The sequence below is a fragment of the Lycorma delicatula genome, chromosome 2 (assembly GCF_047948215.1).
Source record: "Lycorma delicatula isolate Av1 chromosome 2, ASM4794821v1, whole genome shotgun sequence".
Classification (NCBI taxonomy): Eukaryota; Metazoa; Arthropoda; class Insecta; order Hemiptera; family Fulgoridae; genus Lycorma; species Lycorma delicatula.
The window spans coordinates 31,985,716-32,001,271 of record NC_134456.1 but is presented as its reverse complement, the minus strand read 5'-3'; the positions used below and the strand labels follow the sequence as shown (position 1 = coordinate 32,001,271).

Here is a 15,556-nt window from a genome sequence, read left to right as displayed (position 1 = left end):
AAACGGGGCCACTTGAAATCATTAGTATATGAAGAAAAAATGTAATACAAGAGTACAAGAGAAGAGTTAGTTATTAGAATTCTCAGTGAGAAACAACTAAAACAAAACAACTCGGTTAAAAACGGAAAGCCACCAAAAAGATTACTCATGTGGCAGAATATTGTATCTTCTGTGGCGGAGGACATTTTCAGCAGTTTATTTAATTGTTTGTAAGTTGGTTTTATTGATTGCGGTTGTAATCGTTATTTTTCTAGAATATTTAATCCATTTATTCTGTAATATTGACGATTTTGTTTCGTTTATACCTAATTAAAATCTACCACCCATTTTTTTAATCAACTTGGAAATTCTCTCGTTTGTGTTTAGTTTCTGCGAACTTTTTCATACCAGTTTACTCAGAATCAAATACTTTACAGGTTTAGTTTACAATTTTTATACGTTTATTACCCATTTAACAAAGTTATTTTACGTCAAACATAAAATAATGCGTTTTTCGATCGCAATCTGTTTTATTTTACCCCAGATTTAAAACTCGACTCTCAACAAGATTTTAAACTCGGAAACTACAAAAAAATTTAGTTCTGGTATCTATTTTTACATTTTTCAGGCCAGATTTCCGATAGAAACACTAAATTTACTTCTTAATTTGGGTCCAAAGAATCATAGGTTTGCTTAATTTTACTGAAGGCGCAGAAATCGGGCGGAATCTTTCGCCAGCCGACACTTGCTAATTAAGCGTTTCCGAACCTACGTTTATGTGAATTTTCTTCTTTACTTTTACGAATGGAACATGTCCTGAAAATTTGTTACTTTTTTCGTGTATCATTCTGTATATTATTTCTTCCAGTTTATATATAGCTACGTTCATATGGAATTTAAAAAAAATTCTAGTACCTTTAATTTATTTTATTAATCTTAAAAATGTGATTTAAAAGTTATTTGTAGATTGAAATTCAATTACTTTGAAATTGAATTATGTAGTTCGTCATGATGTTGTAACAATTCCACATCTGTTAAGAAATGATACGGAATTCGAATAAAAAAACTTTATTCAAGTAAACCACGTGGATCACGATTTTTCGTTTCACGAAAAATCATTTCAAACTTCCGTCTGTTTTCAAAATCGGTTGAAAAGAAAGCAATCAGATTGTTCGTATTCATAAAATTTATAATTTTATTTACTTAGAAGCTAAATTTGCTAAACTTTTATTTCTTATTTTCTTCTAAAATACATGACTCAAAATCCCGATATTTGTAATTTGGGATCACGTGAGATGTCGAAATAAGAATAAATAAACCGAATTTCATTTGCAAAAGAACAGTAATGGATTTTTGTATTTTTCTTCTCTCTGCGAGATTAAACTACAAGTTTCTGCAATTTTTGCCATCTATTAGATAAAAATTGTACTAACTTAAGATTTGAATGCTCGAGAGCGCGTTTTGCGTTAATCAAAGGTATTACTGATCAGATGTCTTACTAACTCGGTAGTAGCGCTAGTTGCTAAACCTATACTTTCATAACGAAAAAATATTTGTTCGCACTACATTATGTGTTTTGTATTATATTTTGGAAAAATTGATGATTTATCACAAATTTTTATTTTCCTTAAATAGTTAAAAGAAATATTCTATTTAATCTTTGGACAATTACGGTGATTTTATTTTTAGTCGGATCTACTACAATAAATGTAAAAAGCAAATCTTATTGGTTGGTACGAGTGACGTGTAGACATGTGTTTAGGTCGTTGTCATTTAAAAAAATTAAACGCAATTCTTAAGTAAAATAAAAAACTTGTTTATCGCTCATGTTTACTACCGGTTATTATGAAGTACCTACATGTATGAAGGATGTCGTCTCTAGATATGGTAACAGCTTAGTGAAACTGATTGATTTATCTAGAGAAACATAACGAGTTTGGCATGTTTACATAGTGTCCTTGAAAATAATTAACAGCTGTGTTTCTGTGAAGCTAATCATATGATAAACGAAATTGTTGAAGGTGCTAGGTTATATTGACTTGTGATATGTGAGGCGGAGAATAAATGATTGAAATGCTACGCTATTCTTCAATAGAGATAGGTGAAATGTTAAATGGTAAGTGTAAAACATTTATCCACCGTGTAGATATAATTTTCATTGTTAATGATTGGTTGTTTTGGGGTTCGGTGAAAATTATAACTTGGGTCATCAATTTTTATGTAGATAATGAACTTTAATGTTGATGTGTTATTTCTTGTTTCTGTTGTAACCGTCGTTACTTAATGCAAATACTTTGTCGAATTGTTGTTACATTGTGTTCCTAGGGTAGTTGGTTAATCATCAAAACTCTGTTTATTTAGTATTTTGGATTCATAACTTTGAATTTAATTTTTAACTTTGTTGTAAGGTTTACTCTGAAGAATTGCAATAAATTCATTAGTTTACAAATAGCTTTTAACATTTTTTTATGACTTCCAAATTACCTGAAATTACCTGAATTTTTTGTCTGTTCTAATTATATGTCACCTTCATCAGTAGAGAAAGACAGTTACACTGTTATAATTTGTACCAATTTAAAATGGTTATAAATTCTGTAGTGTATGGGGTATTATGTTTGGCCTATATTAATTTTGTCAAATCTAGAATTTTTGTATTTCTGTAGTTTATGAAGGTGACAACTCAGTGTAAAATTTGCATGTTGTGATTACATCTTTATTTGTGACCTGTTTCCTCATTTACAATTTAATAACTGTTTTGTTTGAAGTGATTCTTTTTGAAACTGTGACAAGATTGTCCTAAACACAAAAATAGTTTGTTTTGAAAATATTGCAATTTTAAAACTTATGTAGGGAAAATAAAAATGGTTTATTAATGCTATTACACTGTATTGATAGACAAAAGTTGTATTAATTACAGAAATAAATTCCATTTACTAAATTGCTTAAACTTTTAAATATTTTACTTTACCAATTTAATTATATGCATCCAGTTTTACAGTCCATGTCATATGTATTGATCTTTAATTTTAAAATTATTAATTTGTCAGTTGTATTTCCAAGCAAGTCATCCTAAATCAAATAAGACTTCTAAAATGTTTTATGTGTTATTTATGATTTTTCTAGTCAAATATTACTTGTTCAGAATGAAAACTAAAGATTTAGTGTGAATATTTCATACTCAGACTAATGTTTTATTTTATTACATGCACATACAACTTCTAATGGTTTAAGGTCACATTTAAGGAGGGTGCTAGTAATGTGAGGTTTTGCATTGTGAATACTTCAAAATAATTATACTAAAGAAAATAAACAAAACCTTTTTTACTTTTTGGTGTGACCCTTTTTTAGTGACCAATTCATCTTTGTCTTTTCTGTTGATTAGTTTTTTATAGGTGTGTCATTCTGATCACTGTTAACAGGAACCTCTGTGTTACAACAGTTTCTCATAGAAGAGTTATCTTAAGTTTTTAAAGTCTTTTGAAACTCATTTGAAGAGATGTAAAAAATTAATCTGCCCATCGTAATTTGTGATGGATGTTTACTTCATTTCGTTTAGTAATTGGCTTACATTTTTTGATGTCGTACAATAAACTGGATGGTTAACCAGTTTTGTTGAACAACCAGTCCAGTAATAACCTATATCAAGCAGAAATGTCCAAATCCTCCAAATGGCTACAGAATTGAATATATCAATATAATTAATACCTGGTTATTAAGTGAAGCATCTAGCCTTCTAACCTTGCCTTTTATACAGGTGTATCACAAAGTTCTCTTTGGCTCTTTCATAACCTATTCTACTCATAAAAATGTTGAAAAAACTCATATAAACTTATGGCCTAAAGTGCTTTGTTTGTGAGTTCACGGCTATTGAAAGATTTCACTTGGAATTCAGCTACCCTGGTGAAATGAGGTTGTACTGAAACTTTTAAGATGTTACAATTTTATTTAAAGTTTTATATGTTTATTACCCATTTAACAAAGTTATTTATTATATGTCAAACATAAAAATCAGGGTTTTTACCTCAATTTATTGGTTTTCACCCCAGATTCCTCAAAAACTACTGCAGATACAATTCTGGGACCTATTTTTCAGGTCAAAAACCTTAACAAGTCACTAAGTTTGCTCTTTAATTAACATCCTAAAAGTTTCAGTAGACCTCATTTCACCAGAGTAACTGAAATTTGAACGAAATCTTTCACTAGCTGTAACTCGCAAACAAAGCATTTTAGGATATATGTTAATATGAATTTTTTCCATTATTTTTATGAGTAGAATAGGTTATGAAAGTCCCTGAAGTACCTCGTGATATACTCTGTAGACTACTTCGTTTTTTTTTTCTGTTTAGTCTCTGGAACCATCGTAAGATTTTACTACAGAGAATGATATGTATGAATGTGAATGAATTGTTGTCTTGTACAGTCTCAGGTTGACTACTCCTGATAAGTGTGGTTAATTGAAACCCAACCACCAAAGAACTCCGGTATCCATGATTTAGTATTCAAATCCATATAAAAGTAACTACTTTTACTAAGATTTGAACCTTAGAACTCTAGACTTGGAAATCAGCTGATTTACAAGGACAAGTTAACCACTAGATCAGCCTGGTGGGCTAGACTGCTTCTCTGTTTTAAGTGATTTTTACTTAACAATTATATTTATCGTCTGCAGATTTAGAATATACAGATAATTGTTTTAATTATACAAATTTTTTTTTTGTTTTAGTTATGATTACATCATCATTTGCGCCATTACAGTTTTAAGCATTTCCAAACTTTTTAGTATATTCAAAATTTTTTTGTAGTATTTCTTGCTTCTTGAAGTAATACACCCAAGAGTGCTGGTTTTGAACTGACTTTTCATAACATCTTAGTATTTTAAATCGCTTGCTAATTTAAAAAAAAAAATATGGTTTTTCTTTTTCGTGTCTTAGAAAACGCCCATCATTGGTGTATATGTTACTTAGAATATTCACATTAACTTTTTCAACATTAGCTAAATGAATAAATGTGCTGCATCATTTACAATTTAAAATTCAATATTTGCAAATTTTACATCAGTTTTTTATAAGTTGTAGATATTTATTTAAAATTTAGTGTCACAGATATGCAGACTTTGTTTCAGAAAAATATTCATAAATTTAATGCAACATATCCAACCGTTTACTCTTGAAGATTTTACATTAAACTTTCTCGATTTCTGTATAGGACTAAGTATAATTTTTAGCTTATCACAGCTTACCACAGGTTTTTTTTTTCTAATGAAAGAGGAATTAACAGCTATGGTCATTAGCTTGGTGGAAATTGGTAGTCTATGAAAATATATCATGCCTGACTAGGATTCAAAATGTAATACTGCGACATTACCTACTCAGCCATGGAGTTTGGCCACAGGTTTTTAATCTCAAAAAAATAATTTCTTAGGAGTTTTATTTTATTTTGATAGCTGTAATTTGATTCTATGTGTGATTCTGCAAGTATTGCTTTATCCCATAATTACTGGGGTATGTATAAATAAGATCAAGTCATCTTACAGATAATTTTTTTCTAAAATTCAGTATTTCTGCGGAAGTAAGGAGTAAATGATATTCTGAGACCATTTTATTGTGAATATTTGCAAATGGTTTCATTCCATCAAATTTCTTGCCCTCATCATTGTTTATTTCCTTGACTATCAGCTGAGATTTAGTCATTGCTTCTTTGTGGATGATAAAGTAGATCTTGATAACAAAAGTTTTCCTTAACTACAAGATAATAATGAGATCCAATTAATTTACTTCCATTGGAGCTAATGTGTTCGGAATTTATATTCTCCAAGTTTGTGGAATTTTCATTCCTCTCTTTGAAGATCATCTGATGATGATTTGATGCAATTTTCATAAAATTTGTTGTCAAGTAATATTAATGACATGCATCTGTAAAAGTATCCGAGTATGTTGCATATTTTGATGTGTTGCTATGTTTAGATAGAATCCTAATCAGAAACAACATATGATTTTCTCTGGCCACTTTCATTGCCACTATTCAATGTGGCTATAGTAAATGGGGTTACATTCCAGGAGAAAACACTGCTGCCATTTTAAATTTAGTCAATTTTGTTTCTTTCTGTTAAGCTTTCTAAGAGAAAATAAATTGCACATTCCATCACGACAGTACCATACATCAAGGTATTTATTGGTTTAGCTTTGGCCACCGAATATTTTAACATTGATTGAATCCATTTGTTTGTATAACTTGACAAACACTACATTTGCTTTGATATTTCAAAATGGTTAAAAGAATCATACCTTCCATATCAGTTCATGATGGGTTTTACTACCGTCCATCAACCATTCATCAAAAGATGATGTCAGTTAATATTAATATTTGTCAGCAACTCAGTTTAAAAGACAATATGGCACAGTTTTTATTTTTTAGTATTTTTTCTTCTACAACTCTTTGTTCCCGCAGTTGAATAACACTAATCTAATCAAAATTGTGGTCTTTTCAAAATTTCACTGAATAAATTTTCTATGGGAGATTTTGTTTTCTATGGAAAAGAGTTCTATCTTTCTGCAGAGAAAAGAACAATTTTTCTTGATTGGTTTTTCTAATGATTTAGACATGCAATTTTGTCAATTTTAATTGGATTCAATGTCAGTTTGGACATGTAGTCATTTCATTAATTACATCCACCCATCCTTTTGTTAGAAAAGTAATTGGAGTTTTGTAAGTGTGGTGCTATTGTTGCAATTCTATATCATATTTTTTAAAGTTAATTTTTTTTCATGTACGCATTAAAAGCAGCAACATGCAAATAAGTTGCTTTTAGATTGTTTATTACAATTATTTCTCTAAATAGGTTATTGGTCTTTGCACAAGTGTTTAATATTTCTTTCGTTTAAGTGAACGGTATTATTGTGTATATTTTTCACCTTATAGAGGTTCTGTCTCACTTGTAAGATCACTGATAAAAACCCTCATCACTACCAAATTTGAAAATTGTTTGAATATAGCATAATATGTCAACACAGTTATAAGCACTGCACAGAGGTTAAATACATTGGACATCAAAGATTCCACAGAATGGATTGGCATTCTACTTCTTACTGGTTTACCTGTCATGTACAGGCTTTATAATAATGGCTCTAGAAAATTCAGGAGTAGTTTTAAAAGCTAAGAACATCAAAACCCATATATTGGAAGATGTCAAGCATATCTCTGATGAAAGAGCTGCAGATTTAGTTTTCTTTTCTAAGAATAGTAAACAATCCAGTACACAATAGTAAAATAAAAGTATGACCAGATGTTACAATTACAATAGTTATGGATACATTGCCAAATTTTGTTGTTTACTCAAGAAACAAAGTGTTCAAACCTGTATACTGGAAATACAGTCAATGATGACAGTGATGATGTAGCTGCTTGGGTGGTATGCCAACAGGATGCTCTGAATGATGGAAATTGGTGTTTAGAGTCAGACTAGACAAAAAACATGATCGAATAAAAATTGGTTTATGAAATTTACTCAATTCCAAGTGTCAGTAACTCTTGCAAACAAAGATATTGGTACAGCATATGGAAAGGTGAGATAAATTTCATAGTATTATTGTGTAACAAAATAAAAAGATAACAAAACTCCACACTATATGTTCCTATTTGGGACAAAATCTATTTACTATTGGAAAATTGACAGGATTAGGTTTCAAACTAGTCAGTGAAGACAACCATTTCCGTACTATAGCTAAGAAGAATATTTTAGTGGCCATCGATATGAAAGTGAATAATCTGTGTAGGATCTGCTCTTTAGGACAAGCTTGTGTTGCAAAGTCATCTGAGAAAGTATATAAAGTATTAAATTACATTTTACACAGACATCTAGCTCACTTGAACAGGAAGGATATGCTCAAACTGAATGATCTAGCCTCTGGATATTCAGTCTTCTCATGCAATAAGGAACCTTGCGAAGTTTGTTTAAGAGAAAAGCAGACCAGATTGCCGTTTTTACCCTTCAATTATTGTTCATTAAATTTCTACACTTGATTCACATGTTTTTATGTGGACTGATAGTGAACTCCCCAAGTAGGAAGGTAAATACATTTTCATTCTTTAACAGATGATTATAGCAGTACACAATAATATATTTTCTAGAAGAATATCTGAGGCCAGATTCTTAATCCAAAATACAAAAGATTGGCTGAAAATCAAAAGTATAAAAAAATAAAGTTTATTAGGTCAGAAAATGGTGGTGAATTCATTAATTGCTTTCTTCAAAGTTTATATGACAAAGATGGTAAAATCCTCTTTTACACCGCAAAAAATTGAGTAGCAGAATGCAAAAATAGAAAATTCCAAATGTATGCTGTTTGATGCCAACCTTCCAAAGAATTTTTTTGGCAGAAGCTGTTTAATAGCAGTCTACCTGATGAAAAATAGCACTGTATGAACTTTAAAATGGTGTCAAACCTAGTCACAGATATTTGAGAAGTGTGTGTGGCTTTCATTCCAAAAGATCAGAGAAGAAAATTGGATGAAATTCTAAGTGATTATGTTCATTAGATATGAAGCAAACAAAAAGATTTACGAATTAATAGATCCAACTAAGTGCCCAGCACAGCGGGATGTTGTGTTTATTGAATCTGAAATGCTCTTCAGCAGAAAAGTGATTCAAGATAAACCAAGGATCTTGGAAAACATCATTAGTCAAATTTGATTTTTCCAATTGTAGATGAAGAAAATCTGTAAGACAATGAAACTTTGGATCGAAGCATGTCATCTGACATCTAAATAATTGAACCCACAAGTGAGATGAGTATAGAAGAAAGTTTCAACAATATTCATCTATCAAGCAATCAAAATATTTCATAAGAGTTCTTTGATTCTACCTCCTCATCTGAACTGTTTGAATCTGCTATGAGGGAAGAGGCTATAAAATCAAAGTACACATAGTAATGAATAAATGCCATGAAAGAAGAGATTGTATCACTAAATACGATCGTAGCATGGCCTCTAGTTGAAGCTTCGGTGACAAAGATCCATTCAAACTTAAATGGATATTCAAGAACAAAAGAATACCAGATAGCTTAATTGATAGCTTTAAAGTCAGATTAGTGACAAAGGGCTTCATGCAGCAACTTGAAGTAACCTGGTCTTTAATGAAACTTATGCTCCAGTTGTAAGACAAACAGCAATAACATGTTTGTTAAATATAACCTTCTAATATTTCACATTGAGATTAAGATAGCATTTTTAAATGGAGATCTAGAAGAGGACATCTGCTGCAACCAACCAGCTCCTTATGTAGACAAGGATAATCCAACTAAAATAAGCTAGACAAAGTCCTATACAGATTGAAAAAAGATATTGTAAATGGTATATAAAACTTAAACAAATTCTACTCAGTATCAACTTCATCCAGTGTGTATTGAAATATTGCAAAGGAGATTTCATGCTCACTGCAATATATGTGGACAACTAAATCATAATTACTAGTTCAATAGAATTTGGTCAACTGCCTGCTTATCTTCATATACACCTAAAGGCCAGAAATCAGAATAGGATTTAGAAGAGTTAATTTCTTTTTGAATGTAAAAAGTAACTATTCCAGAGAAAATGGAAAGTTGTACATGAATCAAGAAAATTATGTCAGCAAAATGCTAAGAAAATTCAAGATGCATGAATGCAACTCAGTAAATACGCCACTGGAAGCAGGTCTAAAACTGACTTCTTCAGAAAAAACAGAAATCACCCAGTAAAGAAGATTCTCTTCTATGAAGCTGTTATAGAATCCATATTATATCTCATCCAAGTAAACAGGCTTGACGTTTGTTATTCAGCCTGCTCACTAAGTATGTTGAATCAAAATCACACCAAGAAGCACATGAGTGCTGACAAATGAGTGTTCCACATTATTTACATGGATCTAAGACTACACAACTGGAATTTCATCGAAATCAGAATCTCAACTGATTGGTTTCTGCAACACAAACTGGGGAAATGACAAAACAAACAGAAGTTCCATTTCTGGTATTCAGGATCAACCATACCTTGGAAACTGAAACTCTTGCAGTATCTTCATGTAAAGCCAAAGCCGAATATGTGATAACATATTTCTAACAAAGGCTTGCAAAGAAGCCAACTGGCTATACGTGGTCTCATTATAGTGGATCCATCACTTGTATATACACTAATTCTCATTTATATAGATAATTAAATGTAGTGAAGACTAATGCATGTAAATCCAACACCAAGCACACTGACAGAAACTACCATTTCATAGGAGAGTATATCAAAACCAAGGAGATCCAGTTGTGGCATATCAGTTGGATAAAATGCCTGCTGACTTCTTAATGACAGCTCTAGCAAACAAAGTTTCGATCATATTTCAGTGGTACCGGACTAAAAGTACAATGAATTGAAATAAGAAAAAAAATTCATATTTATTGTATATATTGATGTGAATTATAAGTGAGTGGTAGAAATATAATTGCAAATTTGTGTGTGTCGCCATTGTTAGTAACAATTATATATTACATGTTTTCTAGTATTTTTTTGTGTACACATTAAAAGCAGCAACACACAAATAAGTAGCTTCAAGTTTATTTATTGTGCTTATCCCTTTCATAACCTTTGATTCTCTATTTGTATAATTCAAGTAAATAGAATACAGTTCTATTTTCTAGTTGTAAATTATACCACATCATATGATTTAATTCATATTATTTTGGTAAGTCTGTAAAGTCTAGCACATGTCACCATATAAAATGGGTTGTTAAATAACATCATTAGTTGGAATATAATCATTTTCATCCAAACAGCCTTACACGATTAATCCATTCTCAGTCAATATTATGAATATATATTATGGTTATTTTTATAAATCAGTATTTTTTTCAGGATTGGCTGTCTTAAATCTGGGTACACTCTACTTTAAACATCATTTACAATACAATAGTCATAAACTCCTACAAGTTAGTGTTACTTATTCTTGTTGTGGCTTTCATGTCAGTTGATAGAATAATTACTTAAGTTCAGTTAATCTTGGTCTTAAAAAGCCGTAACTATGAAAACTTTTCAAATATACCCAAAAGCTTTTATATGTGTGTCTAGAATGTTTTCTTAATGTAATTTTTAAAACTGTTTGCTAGAAGTTGCTTAAAATGCTTTAAGCATAAGGTGAACTGTACAAGAATTGAATTTTCATGCATTGACATCTGTTTTCTACTAAACAACAAGATGATTGTTTTATTGGGATTAATGTTCAATGTAACCTTCAGCACTACTTCCAGGTTGCATTAGGTCTCTTCAAACTTGTTCTTCTACATTTCACCCCATAATTGGAAGTAACCTGCGTTTCACAACTTCAAATTTTTTTTTGGTCTTTCCATCTTCTGCTAATGTTATGTTATTGTAAAACTTGAAAGTAATTACTGCTTAACTGATATGGATGTATTGTTATTATTATTACAGTTTAGTTGTTTCATCATCATATACGACATAATAAGTAAAACTATTTATTTCTTATTAATACATGTTGAGAAAAACATGTTTACTAATATATGCACGCATGCACAGAGAGAGAGAAAGAGTGAGGGAGGTGGGGGAGTAATAGTGAATGTGAGAAGCTCTCGCTCTAAAATTATTGTTTATAATAATATAATAAACCTTTCTTCCAAGGGAAAACAAAAGGTGAGAAAATTTTTAACATTAAAAATATTTTTTTAGTTTTTAAGTAGTCTTTGTGTGATTTATATATGGACAAAATCTGATAGGGGTTACTTCTTCTAAAGAATCAATTACGTTAATGTAAACAAGTACATTTGGTAGTTTTATCAAAACTTTTTCATGTAGGTATGGATTGATCAACAGTTCATTATCTTCAGAAATAAAAAAGAAACTGAGGAGAAATGTGTGTTCAAATTCATTATTTTCATAAAAAAAAGCTCAGTTATGCTTTTATTATTGTAATAAATCTACATTTTATATATTTAATTTTAATTTATAATTTTTTTAAATGAAGTTTGGAAAAGTAGAAAGTAGTTTTTAAATAAATGCCAAGGTAATGCTGCTGATAATATTGAAATGAAGTTATAAATTAATACCTGTAATGAATTTCTATAGCAATTATTCTGGTAGTTATATAGTATAATTCACTAAGCTGAAGTTGTAATTAGCATTCACAGTTAAATTGAACTTAGTCAAAAATGTATTGTAAAAATTGAAAAGTAATTAGTATTTAACTGATATGGATGTATTATCACTATTATTACAGTTTAGTTGTTTCATCATCTTATATGATATAAGTAAAATTATTTTTTTTTTTTTTTTTTTTTTTTTAGTTTTGCTAACTTATAGAAAAATATATATCATTTTTTTTTTTTTTCTTATTCGGATATGACAAACAAATTAACAAATAAAATATTATCATTTAACATGACCTGTTATATGTTGGAAATTTTAATTGGCTAGTATTTTTATGTTTATGCAGTTGATATTTTTGAATAATTGTGTTATCATTTGCTGTAAGTAAACTATAATTATTTCATATAACATGCTTAACAAAACTTTAACTTGTGTTAGTTAATTTGGATTTTTCAAATCTTATGTTTCACTTGTACATGTTTTTTGCTGGTTATCATTTTAATGGTGGTATCATCGCTATTCATTAATTAATTGTAAGGTAATATGTTTGTAGTTGCTGTTAATATTTTATTAATTAAATAGATTCTATTTTTGAAGATCACAATTTAAATAAATAGGTGTTAATTTCCTTAAGCCCCCTGTTCATGAAAGTATGGTCTTGATGGACAAGCAAAATAGATTTGTCAAATTATGGGGAGTTACACTTATGGAAATTAGAAAACTAATCTTTCAAACAAACTGGTGGTATTGATTGTACTGATGAAATAATGTTCACTACATCAGCTTCCTTTATACTCTGCGTAATACTGCATATTTTGTTTTTCCAAACTGTATAACATTCACATCAGTACTTCTTGCTGTTGGCATATGACATTCTGAAAAGTTTGCAGACATTAATATGTTACTGGAGAATTTTCCGTATGGATTCTAGAAAAAGTATTTTTTAGAGCTTTTTAAATATCCCATAATGTTTATAAAATATTGTATAATACTATACCAATTAATTTCTTAATAACCTTTGAATAACTGTATTTATTTCCCTATTACAGTAAAACTTACTTAACTATAGAAGAAAGTTATGTCCAATTTTAATTAATACATACATTTTTGTATTTTCAAATAATGTTTAAATTTTTAACATGTAAGTATAGTTTTAATAATAACAACAAGAATAACCTTTATTTGTCTGAAACAAATGCACCAAGTACTACATCTTTTCTCTATATAAAATTTATAAAAACTAGTACTTGTGATACTGTTATAGCTGTATTTTAAATTATACATTACAGTTTATAAATTATGTAGGTTTTTTACTATTCATCAAGATTTTTTAGGTAAGGGGGAACCCATCCATTACACCATTTCCTACACATAACAGTTACCATCTTCTTCCATACCTTTCTCTCTATCCAACCCTTGGCCAAGTCTTTCTCTTTCCATTAGGATGCCATTCAATGATAAACTTTCAGTAGACGATTCAGAAAAATAAATTTACACTTATATTGGTTTACTGTCCCAACAGTGAAACAAACTTTTAGTAAATCTTAAGCCGTTTCTTTCAATTCTTCCAGAGTCTTACAAATCTACACATCATCAGCAAAATCCAGATGATTAAGCCATACTCCATCCATTCTAATACCTTTCTCCTTCAATTTAATTTGTTGAATATCACATACAGAACCAATGTAAAAGTCTTGGGCGAGCTAATGTCCCTTTTTGCTAGACACCTTTCCCATTTTTATTTCTTTAAAGCTCATTCTAACTAGAATAGTCTTTGCTTTTTCCGAGATACCTTGTTTGATCTTTACAATTTATTTATCAATATCTTTCCTTGAGATTGTCTGGGTGATCACCTTTCTTAATACAGTATCAAAAGCTATTTTTTGAAGTTGAACTGAAAGTACAAAGGAAATTTATGTTCTTTATATCTCCTTATCATATCTCCATATCATAAAGATATGGTAGGCAGTGGAGAAGGGTGATCTGAAGCCTGCTTGCGCCATTGAAAGGAGTGGCTTTAATTTATTATATAGTCTGTGAAATAATGTTTTCATAAATGATTTACAGCTGACTAAGCACCCATAAACAGTAGACTAAGCATCCTATAAATAAATAAATCTTTCCTATTACCTTTCCTAGATAATATAATCAGCTTTGCTACTACCCAACCATCAGCTTTTACTGCCTTCTTCAGACACTGATTAAGTAGCCTTGTTAGCAAAGGACTCTTCAGCAGAGGTATGTCTTCTGAGTCTGCTCCTTCCTACATTCTCATTTTATTGATCAAGTAAAACACCTTTTACTGTAATATCTCCGCTTCCATTTCATTTTCATCCATTAATTTCTATGTAGGTTCTAATTTCCATCCTCTTAATATAGCTCAGTAAAGTACTCTTTGACTCTCCGATATTGCATTCTTATCTCTGATCTCTGCACTATTCTCAACCAGTACTGACACAAGGTGATTCCTATTAACATCTTTATCCTGAACTTTCCTGAACCTTCGAGATTTGTATTGTTAAGACCGTCTATTTGTCTACTAAGCTCTGTAAATTCTGAAGCATTTATTTTAGATCTCTTCAATCTTCTTCACTATAATAGCATTATTTAAATCTTTTTTGGTGCCAAATAAAGTAATAAAGGTATTAGTATGGGAACATTTAATAATAAAGTTTATTTGACATTTTTCAGTAGAATTATTAGCTGTTGTTCTGTACATGTAAAAGTGGTTTTTGTAACTTATATGTTTACTGGTTGTCCTATGAGGGCTTCATCTGATTTGTTGCTGTAGTAAAGATTTTAAAACGCCTATTAGATTGGTGGACATACTGTTAGAGTTGTTACAAAGTACCTCTGATTTTGAAGTTTTAAGTATGAGGTGTGATCAAAAAATACGATGAATAATTTTTTATTAAAAAAAGTAATAAGGTTACATAGAATTCGATTTAATCTCCTTCAAAGTACTGTCCTTGGCTAGCAATGCACTTATCCCGACGTTGACTCCATGACTGGAGGCATTTCTGGAAGGCATCTTTCGGAAGGGCTTTCAGCTGCTCGGTCGTGGCCCTCTCAATGTCAGCAATGGTATCAAAACGTTTTCCTTTAAGCACAGTTTTAATTTTTGGGAAGAGCCAAAAGTCGCATGGTGCTAAATCCGGTGAGTATGGCGGATGTGGACAGACAGGAACACTTTTTTCGGCGTTAGGTGTCTGAAGTGGGTGACCAAACAAGCCCTAGTATCTTGTCTAATTATAGAAGTGAATTGTGTTCTACGAGGTCAGGTGTTAACGATTCAAGGATTCGTGGGCAATTGAACAACCACTTTCGTAGTTGAAACCCAGGAGAGATGAGTATTGATATTAAGTCAGCTTGGATTTTTAATACTTTGTCAACATCACTTGCTCTTGACACTAAGTCATCGATATAAAAATCACGATTTAGAACTTCCGCTGCTAAAGGA

At 30.5% G+C, this 15,556-nt stretch overlaps 1 protein-coding gene across 2 annotated transcripts in view; it reads left to right on the top strand.

The window, feature by feature from the left end:
* The first annotated feature begins 1,731 nt into the window (after positions 1-1,731).
* The window catches only part of Rubicon (run domain Beclin-1-interacting and cysteine-rich domain-containing protein rubicon), a 66,200-nt gene continuing 52,375 nt past the window's right edge, over positions 1,732-15,556 (top strand). The window contains exons 1-2 of one of the 2 annotated variants that reach the window (XM_075358593.1): positions 1,732-2,095; positions 11,425-11,643. The gene's annotated coding sequence lies outside the window, so the exon portion shown is untranslated. The remainder of the gene's footprint in view (positions 2,096-11,424; positions 11,644-15,556) is intronic. The other variant, XM_075358595.1, reaches the window with a different exon arrangement.